Source organism: Pongo pygmaeus, chromosome 5 (genome assembly GCF_028885625.2).
Source record: "Pongo pygmaeus isolate AG05252 chromosome 5, NHGRI_mPonPyg2-v2.0_pri, whole genome shotgun sequence".
Classification (NCBI taxonomy): Eukaryota; Metazoa; Chordata; class Mammalia; order Primates; family Hominidae; genus Pongo; species Pongo pygmaeus.
Window position 1 is genome coordinate 27,123,091 of NC_072378.2, and position 18,283 is coordinate 27,141,373.

The window sequence follows — 18,283 nt, forward strand, 5'->3', positions numbered from 1 at the left end:
ACTGCTTTCTACTTTCCCATTATTGTCCTTTTGTACTTATGAACGGCTCTCTCTCCTTTTTTTCTTTTTTGTTTCTTTTCTTCCTTCCTTCTTCTCTTTCTTCTCTCTCTCTCTGTCTCTGAATTTTGGGCTAGAAAGACATCAGATGCCTGTCTTCAATACGTGATTATTGTAAACAGGTCTATTTCTAACTTACCATGATTTTTCACAATGCTTGATATTCAGAGGATTAACAAAATAATACAGTAGGCAATGAAGAGGATGCTATCCTTTATGCTCAGATTAAAATCCTAAAGGGACTCCAGCCTCCACCTAGAATATAGAAAGTTGGAAAGAATATTGCTCCTAATCTAACAATGAAAAAGTCCACATAGGCCAGGCGCGGTGGCTCACACCTGTAATCCCAGCACTTTGGGAGGCTGAGGTGGGCAGATCACCTATTACCTGAGGTCAAGAGTTTGAGACCAGCTTGGCTAACATGGTGAAACCCTGTCTCTACTAAAAAAAAAAAAAAAAAAAAAAAAAAAAAAAAAACTAGCCGGGCATGGTGGCGCATGCCTGTAATCCCAGCTACTCAGGAGGCTGAGGCAGGAGAATTGCTTCAACCCGGGAGGTGGAAGTTTCAGTGAGCCGAGATGGAGCCATTGCACTCCAGCTTGGGCGATAAGAGTGAAACTCCATCTCAAAAAAAAAAAGAAAGAAAAGAAAAAAGAAAGAAAAAGTCCAGATAGTCTAGAAAAGCATAATTTTCCTTGAACCCATGAAAAAGTTAAAGTCTCAGAGCAACCACATAGCCTGAAATCTATGGAAAAATAGGTGCTTCCAAGTAGAAATGGGAAATGAATACTGGCTCAACTATAGCAATAGGATGATGATGAGGCTCCATGCAAGAGGGTAAGAAAAATTCAGCAAAAATTCAATATTTTATGACTTGCTGAATTTAGTCTAAGTGTCTATGTCTAAGAAGGAAATTCTTGAACCCCTAGGATCAAGTACTCAAGAAGAGTTTTCACACTTTTGCAGGCTTTTCTTCACAATTCTCATAGTACTGCTGTCCTCCATGTTGCAGGAGAATTGGTTCCAGGACCCGCAAGAATACCAAAATCCACTGATGCTCAAGTCCCTTATATAAAATAACCTATGCACATCTTCCTGTATACTTTAAATCATGTCTAGATTATTTATAATACCGAATATAATGTAAATCCTATATAAACTGTTGCTATACTGTATTTTTTAATTGTTGCACTGTTGTTTTTATTTTTTTCAAATATTTTTGATCCTTGGTTGGTTGAGTCAACAGATGTAGAACCCGTGCTCATAAGAAATGATGGAGCAGGGCAAGAGATCAGAGAAAGCCCCTTTCAGTGGAACAGGACTGACAGAGAGAATAGCCTGTCCCTAAAGAAAGAAAGCTGAAGCACTTAGGGAGTAGCAGCAAACATGGTTATATCCAGGGAGCAGAAAATTCACAGGAGCTGAAGAAAGTAAAAAAGAATGAAAATGTGTACTTCAAAGGAGTATCAGGTACAGAATATTAGAGAATGTCAACTTCTGGGAGCAGGCAGAATGACTAAGAACATCCCACCTCAGAGACCCTGATCACAGAGTCTGCCTGTCTTAGTCTGTTTTGGGTTGCTATAACAGAATACCTAAGCCTACGTAATTTATAAAGAAAAGAGTCTTATTTGGCTTATGATTCTGGTAGCCGGAAGGTTCAACCACATGATCATCTCAACAGACGTAGAAAAACATTCAATAACATTCAACACCCATTTATGATTTTAAAAAAATTAGTAAACTGGGAATAGAGAGGAGCTTCTTCAACTTTATAAAAAGCATCTGCAAAAAAAATGTAACATCATACTTAATGGTGAAAGACTGAATGACTTCTCAAGATAGGGAATGTCTGACAAGAATATCTGCTGTCACTACTCTTTTTTTTTTTTTTTTTTTTTTTTTTTTTGAGACGGAGTCTCGCTCTGTCGCCCAGGCTGGAGTGCAGTGGCGCGATCTCTGCTCACTGCAAGCTCCGCCTCCCGGGTTCACGCCATTCTCCTGCCTCAGCCTCCCGATTAGCTGGGACTACAGGCGCCCGCCACAACGCCCGGCTACCGGCTAATTTTTTTGTATTTTTAGTAGAGACGGGGTTTATAGTATAGACGGGGTTTCACTGTGTTAGCCAGGATGGTCTAGATCTCTTGACCTCGTGATCCACCCGCCTCGGCCTCCCAAAGTGCTGGGATTACAGGCGTAAGCCACCGCGCCCAGCCTCTTACCACTCTTATTCAACATTGTTCTAGAAGTCCTGTTTAATGTAATTACACGAGACAAATAAATAAAAACACACAGATTAGATTGTAAAGGAAGAAATAAAACTCTTTCTAGTCATAGGCAACATGATTGTCTATACAGAAAATGCAAAATAATCTAAAATAAAAAATAAATATAACCTAAAATAAATAAAAATGAATATAACCTAAAAATAAAATATATAAAATAGAATAATAAAAGAATGTAGTAAGACTGTGAGATAAAAGGTAAATAAATAAAAATCTATTGTATTTCTATGTACAGAGGTACCTCCACTTATGGTGGGGTTACATTCCAACGAACCTATTTCAAGTTAAGAATATAAGTCAAGGCCGGGCGCGGTGGTTCACGCCTGTAATCCCAGCACTTTGGGAGGCCGAGACGGGCGGATCACGAGGTCAGGAGATCGAGACCATCCTGGCTAACACGGTGAAACCCCATCTCTACTAAAAGTACAAAAGAATTAGCCGGGCGTAGTGGCGGGCGCCTGTATTCCCAGCTACTCCGGAGGCTGAGCTAGGAGAATGGCGTGAACCCGGGAGGCGGAGCTTGCAGTGAGCCCAGATGGCGCCACTGCACTCCACCCCAGCCTGGACGACAGAGCGAGATTCCGTCTCCAAAAAAAAAAAAAAAAGAATATAAGTCAAAAATGCATTTAGTACCTCCCCCCCCAAAAAAACCCATCACGAAGTTTAGAAAATTTAAGGCAAACCATGGTAAGTCACTTTATTCGAAATGAACAATTAGGGCCCGGCGCCATGGCTCACGCCTGTAATCCTGGCTGGATCACCTGAGGTCAGGAGTTTGAGACCAGCCTGGCCAACATGGCAAAACCCCATCTCTACTAAAAATGCAAAAAAATTAGCCAGGCGTGCTGGCAGGCGCCTCTAATCCCAGCTACTCGGGAGGCTGAGGCAGGAGAATCGCTTGAACCCGGGAGGCGGAGGCTGCAGTGAGCTGAGATTGCACCATTGCACTCCAGCCTGGGCGACAGAGCGAGACTCTGTCTCAAAAAAAAAAATGTCTGATTATTGTAGTTTGCTCAGAAAATATAAGGAGCTCTCAGAACTCAATAATAAGAAAACCAAATAATAACGAATATTTAAGCACACACTTTGCCAAAGATTATATATGGCCAACAGATAAACACATACACTTTATGAAAATATACTTTAATCTTTAGGGAAATGCAAATCAAAATCACAGTAAGATACTAATATTTTTGCTAGAATGGCTAAAAAATTAAAAGATAATTGAAAACAAGCATTGGTGAGAATGAGGGGGAACATAAACTCTAATATGTGGTTCCTGGGAATTTAAAACGGTATGAATTGTTGCTGGAAATTTAAGACGGTATGACTGCTTTGGAAAGCAAGTCAGCAGTTTCTCATGAAACTTGTAAAACAAAAGTGATAAACACTACATGAAGGTCCAATATCACTGTGAAGAAGGACAGGAGAGAATTCTAAAAATAGCAGGGCTCAAACAACAATTGGTTGCTGTCATCGGATGCAAGGACAGTCTCTCACTAAGTATATACAGCAGTCGGATTACACGTATTTTTCTTTTATAAAACTATAACCACACCGAGGATCATTTACTTTCATTTTCCTGTCAAGATTGATTTAGGTTAGCCAATTATCTCCTGCTCGTTGAAATAAATTTAAAAGCACATTATTTACTTATTGATGCTTTCCTATAATGTCTTAGCTGAACATTTCTATTCTGAAAGACTATTTACATTCGACAATCTTGCTCGCATTTGGGATAATTTCTCCTACTTGAGTCTGATTTTTATAAGGAATATTGAGAGCCTTAACCTTAGTGGAGTTGGGCTTCTCTGAGTTCCTCTGTCTGGCAACAAAAAGAAGCAGTGCTTGTGGGATTCGCTTTTGCCTGCCTTAGTGTCAAAGAGAACCTAAACGAAAAATATTTCACAATTTCCTTTCTTTCGGAACTGAATCGCCTGCAGAATTCAGGTCTCTTTAGGTAGAACATCCACTTAGGCTTTCCTCTTCCCACAATTCCTTTTTTTTGAGACAGAGTCTCACTCTGTTGCCCAGGCTGGAGTGCGGTGGCACGATCTCAGTTCACTGCAACCTCCGCCTCCCTGGTTCCGGCGATTCTCATGTCTCAGCCTCCGGAGTAGCTGGGCTAACAGGCGTGCACCGCCACACTCCGCTGATTTATTTATTATTATTATTTTTTTTTTTTGAGACGGAGTCTCTCTCTTGTCGCTCGGGCTGGAGTGCAATGGTGCAATCTCGGCTCGCTGCAACCTCCACCTCCCGAGTTCAAGCGATTCTCCTGCCTCAGCCTCCCGAGTAGCTGGGATTACAGGCGCCCGCCACCACCCTCGGCTAATTTTTGTATTATTAGTAGAGACAGGGTTTCGCTATGTTGGCCAGGCTGGTCTTGAACTCCTGACTTCAAGTGATCCTCTAGCCTCAGCCTCCCAAACTGCTAGGATTACAGGCTTGTTAATGTACTTAAATACATCCCACAGTGATAGGAATGTATTCAAGACTTGAATACACCGTGCTGTTAGGCCATAGGAATTGTGGGAAGAGGCGTCTCCTACTTAACACTGCTCACCGAAGCAATTTCTTTGAAGATTAAAAAAAAAAAAAAAAAAAAAAAGTAGTGTTGGGCAGAATATTGTTTAATAACCCTCGTTATTGTTTGAAGCGTTTACACTAAAATTGAGAGGGGGGTCATATTAGTTGTTATGTAAGCATACCTAGCTTCCAACTCTGCGCCAGAAATCGCAAACGTCAAAATATGCGCCACTGCTTACCGGGAGTGGGGCTCGAACCCACGCAGACACCTGTCCATTGGATCTTAAGTCCAACGCCTTAACCACTCGGCCATCCCGGTGACAAGGTAGCGTTTTCTTGTCAACATTTACTAGGCAAGAACTTGTAGTTTCTGGAAGATTATGAATAATTTTGTATCCGCGAAAACTAGGACCATGTTTAAAAGAGTGTACAAAGTTAATAAATTTTTCTAATATTGCTTGGAAATAAACAAATGAAAAGATATATTTCCAAAAGCATGACTTAATCACTAATTTGTGACAGGCATTATACTAGGTGTTAGGGAAAGACGAACCATCCCTGATTCCTTGAACTTCCATTAAAATGAGGCAAGTTGAGGGAAATCCATGCCTGTCAATGCTGCGATCAGAGCTGAATTCTAAAGATTCAGCAACCTCCGCCTCCCGGATTCAGACGATTGCTGGGTGCAGGAAAGAACATGTCAGAGAAAAGAGTCTCCCATACATTGACATACAGAAGAGTTTTTAATTATTCTATTGTTGTGATTTTTTTAAACATGAACTATACAGTATAATCATCTGTGGATTTTGTAAAATATACTTATCTAGATAGTTTAAATTCCTACATATGACAGATAAAAAAATAATAGAAACATGTAGAAAAATAGCTTTATTATCTAGGGGACAGAACAACATTAAACAAACAAAACTAAAAACACAAACAATAGGCCGAGAGTGGTGGCTGACGGCTGTAATGCCAGCACTTTGGGAGCCCGAGGAGGGCGGATCACCTGACGTCAGGAGTTCGAGGCCAGTCTGGTCAAGATGGCGAAACCCCGTATCTACTAAAAAATACAAAAATTAGCAGGGTGGTGGCATGCGCCTGTAACCCCAGCTACTCGGGAGGCTGAGGCGGGAGAATCGCTTGAACCTGGGAGGCGGAGGTTGCAGTGAGCCGAGATCGTGCCACTGCATTCCAGCCTGAGCAACAGAGCAAGACTCCGTCTCAAAAAAAAAAAAAAAAAAAAACCAAAAAAAAACACAAATAGTAAAGCAAAACACTGATATAGTCTGCTGCACCCAAATCAAAGAAAGCCACAATGGAACAGTAAATAGACAAATACAACCAAAGTAGAAGATACTTGAAATATTTACAAATGAAAATAACTTAATCTACATGTTACAGTAAGAAGCCATTAAAATCAGCAAGATCAAACAGCAAGCTCAATAGAAAATGTGTAAAGAAGCTGGGCGCGGTGGTTCAATCCTGTAATCCTAGCACTTCGGGAGACCGAAGCTGGCGGATCACCAGGTCAGGAGTTCGAGACCAGCCTGGCCAATACGGTGAAACCCCGTTTCCACTAAAAATACAAAAAAATAGCAAGGCGTGGTGGCAGGCGCCTGTAGTCTCAGCTGCTCGAGAGGCTGAGGCAGCAGAATCGCTTGAACCCAGGAGGCAGAGGTTGCAGTGAGGCGAGATCGTGCCACTGCACTCCAGTCTGGGTGACAGAGCAGGGCTCTGTCTCAAAAAAAAAAAAAAGAAAAAAAAAAAAGAAAATATATAAAGAATAGGGACAGGGTCTTCATCAAACCCATGATAAGAAGAACCTGAAAAGATTAACATTTTAAATATTTAATAGTATTATCAATTTATAAAATGCAAGATAAAATAAGTTATTACTCAACCTACATTAGACTGGAAGAATTAGAAAGCTTGATGTGTCCATTACTGCAGAAATGGGAATATGGACGCCCTCATATCTTGCTGGTGGAAGTTTATATTAATGCAGCCACTTTGGAAAGCAGTCTAATACTTTTTACTCAAGATGACCTAGGTATTCAGCTCCTAGGTATACATTCCCCCTCATGTCACAAAGATACAGATTGTATCACATGTGGATGTTAATTGCCTCACTATTTTTCCTCTTCCAGAATCAGATTCAGCCTTGAAGCCAACATTGAACAGTAGATAGGTGAAGTGTGGTAAACACATAATATTAAATATTATGCAACTATGAGATGTACTAGAGTAAATGTACATGTACCAATCTTTTTTTTTTTTTTTTGAGATGGAGTCTCACTCTGTCACCCAGGCTGGAATGCAATGGCGTGATCTTGGCTCACTGCAACCTCCACCTCCCTGGTTCAAGGAATTCCCCTGCCTCAGTCTCCTGAGTAGCTGGGATTACAGGCACACGCCACCACGCCCAGCTATTTTTTTTTTTTTTTTGCATTTTTAGTAGAGATGGAGTTTCACCATGTTGGCCAGGCTGGTCTCGAGCTCCTGACTTTGTGATCTGCCTGTCTTGGCATCCCAAGGTGCTGGAATTACAGGCGTGAGCTACAGCGCCTGGCCGCATGTACCAATCTTAAAAAGAAATTTTTTTAAAAAAGATAATTAACACAGTAAGATTTTCCCTTCTATTAGCACTAATCATTCTGCTCTCTGGCATTCAAAATTTTGCTACTTGCTACTGGTCATCATTGTCTCATCTTTTTGTCCCTGTATATTTATGTCTTTAAACACCCTTAATGCTTTGTATAAGTGTAGTTTGGAATAAAGAGAAAGCAAATACTGTGCTTAATTTGCCATCATTATAATTAGGTCTATCTGTGACTTACTATGATTTTTTATCACCATGGAATCCTAAGGATTGGTAAAATAGTGTGTGGTGATATCCACTTGTGGTGATAGGGAACCATCATTTTATTGGGATCAAATACCAAAGAGTCTAGAAAATAAATTTTTACGTCAAATTTTCTTGTCTCTCATTTCACCACTTCAGTCTATTGAGGTTAAGCTGAAAGAACAAATATCACATCCAGGACAGAACCTCATTTGCAAGCTGCTTGCTATTTTTCTGACCACTTTCCCTAAGTTCTGACAAATGCTGGCTCAGTTACTACTATTCTGCCTTCCTTACCGCTCCAACTTTTCAGAAAATAGAGCTAAAAGCCAGAGCCACATGAGCTGCCCTAGAAAGACACAAATGCCTTTCTATCCTGGGCATTTTCTATTCCTGGGGTTCTGGACTCAAGGCCTTCTCAGGCCATCTGAATCCCTGGCCTACTCTTTGTTGGCTGAAGCTGGCAGCTTTCTACATTTTCACAGCTTCCACGATAGCCTCAGAAATCAGCTGTTAATTCTGTATTGTGAATGTTCAGCAATTGTAAGCACTTGGGCTTTGTGGAGGGCCCTTTATGGAGGCAGAAAAAAATGAGAAAATGTTAGCCAGACCCCAGAACCCTGTAGTCTGCTGGAGCAGGCAACCAGGTGATAACATTGTAAAATAATTCCTTGGTCTCTCTATTATGAAATTTAAAAGGCAGGATAAAGAGATCAGTCCTTGGTTTATTTTGGATCTCCTGCAGAGCAAAACCAGGACCTTCTGCATATAACACACAGTGATAATCACTACACTAACACAAAATGTCATAGCTGAGGACAGGTACAAATGCTAGAGAAAACATTGGCTACAGTAAAATCCAAGGATAGTCTCACTACAAGATAAAGTAAGGAGAGTATTTCAAGTGCTAAACAATTTTATATGCATCTCAATTGGCACAAGTTTGAAAGACCCATCAATTAGAATACACTGAAAAAAGGTAAGTTTAGATATCCAAAACTGAACTCTCGATTCTTACTTGTTCTCATTCATTCATTCACTAAAGGAATGTTAATTAATTCTCTACTGAAAGTCCTAAGCCAGAGACTATTAAGTAGCTGGGAATAAAGCAGTGGACACGACAGACAACATATCCTTTTCCTTATGGAATTTATGTTTTAATTCCTATCAAATAGCAGTTGATGATCAAATATGCTATCTTTTGATGAAAATTTTTACCATAGTTAGCAGAACTCTTTATCACTTCTTTAGGATTTATAAAATCTGGCCTCCTAGATGCTTTTCACTATGCTAAGGATGAGATAATTATGGATGAGGAAGCTTATCCTCATGTTCGTATATATGTATACAAAACAGCAAAAAATACATAGTGTGAGAAGCCTATATACATATATATACATATGTGTAAATATACATATATATTTATTACCAATTACCATGTATGATATATAGATATTTGCTCATTGGTAACTGATCCTAATGAATACGGTTGTTCTGTCTTGATTTTAAATTTCCCCTTACACACCCAAGCTATTTATTTCTTGTTATACGCCTTTGCATGAACACTGCCTCTGCCTTTTGTTTCAAACCTCAAGAAAGAGTCTCATTTAGGAGTAAGCGGGACTTTGAATGAATCTCACTGACAGGCTGCTGGCATGAAGAAAAAAACACTTCGAGGGCACCAATATCCTGCTTAATTTTCAGTCATCGAGAAATGAACATCAGAGCGTCTTATGAGAGCAGAGAGCATAGAACATACCAAAAAAAAAATGAATTGGAATAAAATTTCCCAAGAGACTGCCTGATATTTCCCCGCCCTGTGCTTCTGAAGGAATTGAAGCGTCAGGAGAAGCATTTGCTTGATTGCAAGTTGTCGGGTTTTAAACTGTGGATTCTAACAATTAGAAAATGTAGGGGAAAATATTATCCCTCTGCCAAAGATATACCCTGAAGGAATGGATAAATGTAAACAACCTTACCAAGTAGGTTTCTGTAGTGTAGTCGTTACCACGTTCACCTAACACGCTAAAGGTCCCCGGTTCAAAACCGGGTGGAAACAAACAGTAGTTTTGTTTTTTGGGTTTTTTTTTCTTTTCTTGACACGGAGTCTCACTCTGTCGCCAGGCTGGAGTGCAGTGGCGCGATCTCGGCTCACTGCAACCTCCCACTCCCTGGTTCAAGCGATTCTTCTGCCTCAACCTCCCGAGTAGCTGGGATTACAGGTACGCACCACCACGCCCAGCTAATTTTTGTATTTTTAGTAGAGACGGAGTTTCACCATGTTGGCCAGGATAGTCTCGAGCTCCTGATCTGGTGATCCACCCGCCTCGGCCTCCCAAAGTGCCGGGATTACAGGCCTGAGCAAGTGCGCCCGGCCCATAGTTGTTTTGTAAAATTCTGAATCTGTTTATTTATATATATGTGTGTGTATGTGTATATACACACACACTATATATATATATTATATATATAAAAACATTATATATAAACATTATATATATAAAAACATTATATATAAACATTATATATATATAAAAAATTTTTTTTGAGACGTAGTGTCGCTCTTGTTGCCCAGGCTGGAGAGCAATGGCACGATCTCGGCTCACTACAACCTCCACCTCCCGGGTTCAAGCGATTCTCCTGCCTCAGCCTCCCTAGTAGCTGGGATTACAGGCATGCGCCACCACGCCCGGCTATTACGTATTTTTAGTAGAGACGAGGTTTCTCCATGTTGGTCAGGCTGGTCTTGAACTCCCTGCCTCAGGTGATCCGCCCGCCTCGGCCTCCCAAAGGGCTGGGATTACAGGCGTGAGCCACCGCGCCTGGTCAGTCAGAACTTTCAATTAAAAGAATGGTAATATAACAAGAGCAGAGCTAAGACTGACTTTCTCACCCGGCCCTCTCACCCAGCCCTCAACAAATACTCGAGTTCAAGTAATACCTGTTCCATTAAAGATACTGCGCCTCGGCCGGGCGTGGTGGCTCACGCACGTAATCCCAGCACTTGGGAGGCCTAGGCGGGTTAATCATCTGTAGTCAGGAGTTCGAATCCAGCCTGGCCAACATGGTGAAATCCCATCTCTACTAAAAATACAAAAATTAGCTGGGCTTGGTGGCGCTTGCCTGTAATCCTACTCAGGAGGCTGAAGCAGGAGAATCACTTGAACCCGGGAGGTGGAGTCGAGATCCCACTGCACTCCAGCCTGGGCAACTGAGGGAGACTCCGTCTCAAAAAAAAAAAAAAGATACTGCACCAGGCTGGTGTTGGCCTTCTATAGGAAGAGATGCGGTACTCTTCTGTTGAGGGCAGAAAGAGTTAGTGAAGTAACGTAAGTTTTTAAAGCTCTTTCGACAGTTCAGTGGAGAATATTTTATAGAGAGAAAAGAATGGAATTAGGGAGATCTGTTAAGTTCCTTTCATCAGAGATGACTGTGGCTTGAACAGTATGGTGGCAGTTGAGGTGGTGAGAAGTAGTCAGAGCCTGGTTATATTTTAAAGATAGAGCCAAGAGGAATTTCAGAGAACATGGATGTGAAGAGTGGAAGAATAGAATCGGTGATAACTCTGAAGGTTTTTTTTTTTGTCTGAAAAAATGAAAGGATGCAGTTGCCATTAACTGAAATGGAGAAGAGTTGGTGCAGCAGGATTATTAGGAGAAAAAAATGAGAGTCCAGTTTTAGACATGCTAACTAGTATAGCATAAAACATTTAAGTGCAATGCCGAGGAATCACTTGAATACACAAATCTGGAGTTTAATGGAGTGCTCTAGATCGCAGATTCAAATTTATGAGTGGTAGTTATATAAACATTATTTATGCCATGAAAATAGATGAGTGAGTGTATATAGGAAAGAGGTCCAAGGACCAAGTCCTGAGGTATCCCGTCATAAAGCTGGCTGGTGGGGAAGAGGGGAAACAAAGGCTGTTGAGAAGGAAGAGCCAGTGAGAAAGACAGAAAATCAGGACAGCAGTGTCTTGGAAATCAAATAAAATGTTTTAAGAAGAATAATGTGCCTATTGCCCCTTAGAAGTCAAGAAAGATAAGGACTTGGGAGTGATAATTAATCCTAGACATGTAAAGGTCATTCATGGCTTTGACCAGAAGTTTCCATGAAGTGCTGATACCAAAAAACCTGAAGGTGATGGGTTTCCAAAAGAAAGGGAAGCGAGAAACTGCAGATAGTAAATCTGAATAACTTTATAAGAAATTTTTAAATAAAGTCACCTGAGAAATGGGGCACTAACTAGAGAAAAATCTTGAGTCAAGAGAAGCTTTTGTAAGATAGGGGTCAGACTCCTGACCTCAGGTGATCCGCCAGTCTTGGCCTCCCAAAGTGCTGGGATTACAGGCGTGAGCCACAGCCTGGCCAACGTGGTGAAACTCTGTCTCTACTAAAAATACAAAAATTAGCCGGGCATGGTGGTGCGGGCCTGTAATCCCAGCTACTTGGGAAGCTAAGGCAGAGAATCACTTGAACCTGGGAGGCAGAGGTTGCAGTGAGCCAAGATCCTGCCACTGCACTCCAGCCTGGGCAACAAGAGTGAAACTCCGTCTCAAAAAAAAAAAAAAAAAAAAAAAAAGGGGTCAAATGTCATATTTAAATGTTCATAGGAATAATCCAACAGCTAGGAGAAAATTGCTGCGTTCAATGTAGATAAAATTCTCTTTATGTCATTAGTAATTCACTGATAGGAGTATGGGAAAATTACTCTCCCTTCAGGAGAATAAGGAATTTTTCAAAGCTGTGTAACAGCAACAAGTCACCAGTAAATTTTGATTTCATGCTTCTCTTCTGTTATTTTTTGTTTTCAAGACAAAGATACATAAAGACTCATTCTAGAATAGCTACACTAAAATTTAAAATGATGGAAGGAATCATGAGAAGTCCGCTATAGAGCAACAGATTTGGCAATCCACTAGTTTGCCATGTCATTGGTGTCATTTAATGGACACTGTTCCACCTCCACATCACATCACATCACATTCCACCTCCTATCACAAAAACGATCTATATTCTTCAGAAGTGTCCATATTTTCTTACATGTAATGCTGACTCTCAAGCTCAGGCCATATGTAATTGCCTTTTTAAAAGCAGTTAATCCATTAGCTGTCAAGTAATGTGTGAGAAGACCTATGAGACCTTCAGTTAAGAAAAATAAATAAATAAAAATAAAAGCTCTTCCCAAAAGGGATTCAAGTATTTACATAGGTAGTCCACATGGATTCTTAAAGGGTGCATTGAAACTGGAAAGACTAAAGATAATCAGATAGTAGACAGACATAATAGATTCAAAGAGAAGATGACACTGAAAGAATTACTGATTCACATTCCTCCCCAATTGATAGAATATAGATCAATGAATTACTGCCCTTCAGTGGGGGTTGAGATAATCTATACTTTCTACAGATCTTATTAAATTAAGAGATACTTTGAGCTGGAGTATAGATGACCTTATTGCTAAAACCCAGTGTGGATAACTCCAATTACACCTAGCTTCCAGATATTAGAAGGACGGAAAGGAGATGGAAGGAGGGAGCTTACACCAAGTAGGTCCTGCCATGAACTTTCAGAAAAGGAAAATGGGTCATTCCAGTTCTAATGACACAACGTATCTGAAGTCCCAGACCTAAGGTAATCTTTGCTCCTCTCTGGCAACCTCTCTTCAAGCATGTGTCCTCTTTTCTTTAGACAAAGAATTTAATCACTCATTCATTCACAGTAAGTATTTACTAAATGTATACTATGTGTCACATACTGTACTAAGCACTGGGGTAACACCAATGAACAAAATAAAAAGAAATCTTTCCTTTCTAATGGCAAGGTTAACATGCTTTTTTAAAAAAGTAAAGCATAGGCCAGGCATGGTGGCTCACACCTGTAATCCCAACACTTTGGGAGGCTGAGGCAGGTGGATCACGAGGTCAGGAGTTCAAGACCAGCCTGGCCAAGATGGTGAAACCCCATCTCTACTAAAAATACAAAAATTAGCTGGGCGCAGTGGCAGGCACCTGTAATCCCAGCTACTGAGGAGGCTGAGGCAGGAGAATCGCTTGAACCCAGGAAGCAGAGGTTGCAGTGAGCCAAGATCTTGCCAATGCACTCCAGCCTGGGCGACAGTGAGACTCCATCTCAAAAAAAAAAAAAAAAAAAAAGTGTATATAAAATACATGATGTGATGACAAATGCTAAAGAGAAAAATTAATCAAGGATGGACATTAGGGTTGAGTTTTTATTTTTAATTTCTAAATGGAGTAAATGTTATATTTGAGCAAAAATATTAAGAAAGAAAATGAATTAGCTATGGGGATATCTAGGTAGTCATTCCAAACACAGGAAATCGTGCCCACAAAAATCTTGATGTGTTTAACTTATGTATTAGAATCATAGCAAAAAAGCTAACTTTGCTGATGTAGAATGAATATTTTAGTGTACATATCAGTTATCTATTGCTACAAATATACTTCTTAATAAACCACCTCAGTAGCTTAAAAAAAATCAGATCTATTTAGCTCACTAGTTCATGGCTGATAGGTTGGGATTGACCAGACAGTTTGTGTCCCAGCTGGGGCACAATAATCATCAATCTCCATATTGCATTATATATTTTTCCAAACTCATAGAATGTACAACCCCAAGAGTGAACCCTAATGTAAACTATGGATTTTGGGTGATAATGATGTGTCTATGCAGATTCATATGTACAAATGTGCCACTCCAGTGTGGCTTGTTGATAGTGGGGAGGTTGAGGAGGAGAATTAGGCAGGGTATATATGAAAACTCTCCCTGTACTCTTTCATCCAATTTTGCTGTGAACCTAAAACTGCTCTAAAAAATAAAGGCTATTTAAAAACAAGAAAAAAAAAAAACCAAGCAAGCAGAAAGAGCAAAGGGCTTACTCGAGAATCTTCTTTGTCGGGGCTGTGCGTGGTGGCTCACGCCTGTAATCCTAGCACTTTGGGAGGCCGAGGCGGCCGGATCACGAGGTCAGGACCATCCTGGCTAACACGGTGAAACCCCGCCTCTACTAAAAATACAAAAAATTAGCCGGGCGTGGTGGCGGGCGCCTGTAGTCCCAGCTACTCCGGAGGCTGAGGTAGGAGAATGGCGTGAACCCAGGAGGCAGAGCTTGCAGTGAGCCGAGATCGCGCCACTGCACTCCAGCCTGACGACAGAGCGAGACTCCGTCTCAAAAAAAAAAAAAAAAAAAAAAAAAAAAATCTTCTTTGTCGTATTTGCTAATATCCCCAAAGTCATGATGCTCAGCTTAAAGAAAGAGTGGAACGGCACTACAAGGTCACCTGAAGAACAGCATGGATAAAGGGAAGGGAGCATAGTTGGGGTTGGTTTGTTTGTTTTGGGACGGAGTTTTGCTCTTGTTGCCCAGGCTGGAGTGCAATGGCGCGATCTCGGCGCACCATAACCTCCGCCTCCCGGGTTCAAGCGATTCTCCTGCCTCAGCCTCGCGAGTAGCTGGGATTACAGGCATGCGCCACCACGCCCAGCTAATTTTGTATTTTTAGTAGGGATGGGGTTTCTCCATGTTGGTCAGGCTGGTCTTCAACTCCCGACCTCAGGTGATCCGCCCGCCTCAGCCTCCCCAAGTGCTGGGGTTACAGGCGTGAGCCACAGCGCCCGGCCCAGAACTGGTTTTCAATCAGTTCAATCTGTCAGTAACAATCGCTTCTGTGAGCACACTTTGGAAAACCGATCAGTGTCTGCTCCTGGCTTCCGAAAGTGAGCTGATCATGGATGGACTCACTCCAATAAACATACCTCTGAGTGCCGACCAGACAATGGCAGTCTCTTACAAGTAACCATGCTCCCATAGATTATATCAACCTAATGAAAAAAAGATCAGCCATCTGTTCTGTTTTCAGGGACTGTGTTTTACAATATAGCTCTCCCTTGAATGAGCTTTGATTTGTCTTTTTAAAGGATCGAGCGGTGGTTTCGTCATCCTTTGAAAATGCCCCTTTGTCAAATCTGAAATGTATAAGTTTCGTTTCTTGCTGGGATTATTTTTACCATTTATTTTTCACATCTGTAATTCTGTGTATTCTATAAAATGATATAATCTTTACAACCACTTTGTTTTGCTGTAAATGTAGACCTTGGCAGGCTTTTGCTCCTTTATATATGTTTATCAGTCAGAGTGGGCAAACAAAATTCCAATGTTTGAAAACACACACTAATGGCGAGTCTTCAACAGTCACTCCACAAATATTTACCAAATGCCTACTCTGTCTTCAGAGCCATTCTGAGACCTGGTGATCTAGAAGAAAAAAGAAAAAAATTATGTCCTCAAAGACGAAAATTCTGATGAGAACAGACTGAGAATTTAATATGAAAAAAAAGGAAAGCAAAATATGTATGCATTGTTTCCCATTGTGGTTATCTTAATAAAAAATGTCAATTTCAACAGTGTTCAAAAGATAGCGCCAGAGATGAGGAGACCATCAGGTAGAGGAAGCACGTGACAGGCACAAGCGGACTCGATAGGCTGGATCCTGAGAAAGGGACCAAAAAATCATGGAGTTCAGATGGACAGCGGGCATCAGACACACATCCAACCCCAGTGCTATCCCCCACTCTAACACCCTCATTTTCTTCACTAAAAATTCTGTCTTAGGGCGTCATGTCACTTGTTCCATAAGATTTTCTTTTTTCTTTCCCAAGCTCCTTTAGAGGAATGCAAGACTGAAATGGGTAGGTGTCACTGCTGAAGAAGAAATGACATCAACATTTAATTCCTACTTTAAGTTGAGGAGGATGTTATTTCCAATGTGTAGCTGGATGTGAACTGACTGCCGCAAAATTAGAGAGAAAAGGTGACAACCCCTGTGGCCCGTACGGGGATCGAACCCGCGACCTTGGCGTTATTAGCACCACGCTCTAACCAACTGAGCTAACCGGCCGTCTGGAAAACAGTTGTTCTTTTAGTTTTAAAAAAGCAAAATGTTTGTTGTTTTTGTGTTTCTTAAAACTAAAGGAAATTCTTTTCCTCTCTTCAAAGGGATGTCTTTTAAAATAATTTTAATTGCGACTACGTAATATTGTTTCTTCAAACTTCTGTTGGTGTTTTGCATTTTCCCTTCCTGCACTCCCGCAGGGAAGAAGGAAAACAAAAACAAAAACAAGGACAAGGCCAAAAACTCTACCTCCAGCAGAAAGGAACTTCGCCTCTCCCGTGGGAAATGAGATTTTCTCAAACTCACCTATTCCGACCGGAGAAAATACTACAGAGAACCATTCACGAGAGGGGCTTCCTTCCTTCTGACCCTGGGAAGGGTCCAGAGACCCGGGGGACGATCTGGAAGCAGAAGCTGGTCGTTCTGAGTTTTCCATCCAAATGGTTTGATTATGAAATTGACTCACCACGCGGAATGGCTGGTGGATTTGGCTCGCGGCATGAGGAATCCGCTCCATACTGGAAGGAAGAAAATCTCCGGCAGATATGCCTCGCGGGTTCATAAGGACTGGGGAGGTACTCCTTCTTTCTGGCCCCCTCAAAACGCCCGGTGGTATGTCTGATGCTCCACTACGCGTTATTATAATTAACTGCTTGTGTTACTCTTTGTGCTGTCTTGCTCTTCATTCTCCTGGTATCTCGGGTGCCCGCACAGCATGGTAGGCTGCTCGATAGTTTAATGAATGGGGAAAAGGTGTGCAGAGGTCATTTCTGCTGATTATCAAGACTTCAATTCTTTGAAGTGGAGCACGAGGATCCTCTAGGCGTCAGGCAAATGTCATCAGGAGTCTCAACGTCTTCCCCCCAAAAAACAATATTTTCAACAGAAATCAATTTACCTCCTCATTGGTGGTGGAATGGGAAGATGGTGGAGAAAGCTGTGCTTTAATAACAGCTCGGAGGTCTCCGTTCTCCAACAAAGGACTTCGTGCGTACCTTTTCTCTTCCAGTTCCCGCCGCTATGGCTGTTGGAAGACTAAGGACTTCCACTCAGCCGGGCTTCGGCGCCTCTTCCTGTCCGGGCGCGGCTATGGTTCCTGGTACACGATCGCTGCGCCTCGGGCAGCCTAAGGGTTCTCAAGTTCAACAAGGTCAGCGCCCAGTTCTTTTCAGACAGGGAACACACTGGCGATGCAAACAGGGTTGAGTTGGTTCAGGTATGCATGTGTTGAAATAGACAAGTCTGCGCCCTAGAGCCCTCGCAAAGATCCCAAACAGGCAGCTCTTTTTCCTGGACAATTTCCCAGGAATTAAGAGTCTGGCTCAGCTCTAGTTTGGTGTCCGGCTCTAGTTTGGTGCCCAGCAAATAAATTTCGAGTGGAAAGAGGAATTCAGACCATTTCTGGAGTGACAATGGCATCCACGAGCAAGTGCTCTAAATTTTCCGGCCACTTGGAGGTTTCTCGGATTTCTATTTTGAGGACAAGGACGATACCGCTAGCCTCCATGACCCTGCTGAGTATCTAGGAAAACTTCCAAGAATTCGAGGGAGGCCGTGTTGTAATATCTGGTCTGAGTGGCCCTCTTTGGATTTGGAGGCTGTTTCCAATAGACACGAGATAAAAACTGAAGATTTAACAGAGCTTAGTCGTTAGC

At 41.6% G+C, this 18,283-nt stretch overlaps 2 non-coding genes across 2 annotated transcripts; both read right to left on the reverse strand.

The window, feature by feature from the left end:
- Window positions 1–5,107: 5,107 nt before the first annotated feature.
- Window positions 5,108–5,190, reverse strand: TRNAL-UAA (transfer RNA leucine (anticodon UAA)). The gene has a single exon. It is a non-coding gene; the product is annotated as a tRNA-Leu (tRNA).
- An 11,370-nt stretch (window positions 5,191–16,560) lies between these two features.
- On the reverse strand, window positions 16,561–16,634 carry TRNAI-AAU (transfer RNA isoleucine (anticodon AAU)). Its single transcript has one exon. It is a non-coding gene; the product is annotated as a tRNA-Ile (tRNA).
- Between the last annotated feature and the right edge of the window lie 1,649 nt (window positions 16,635–18,283).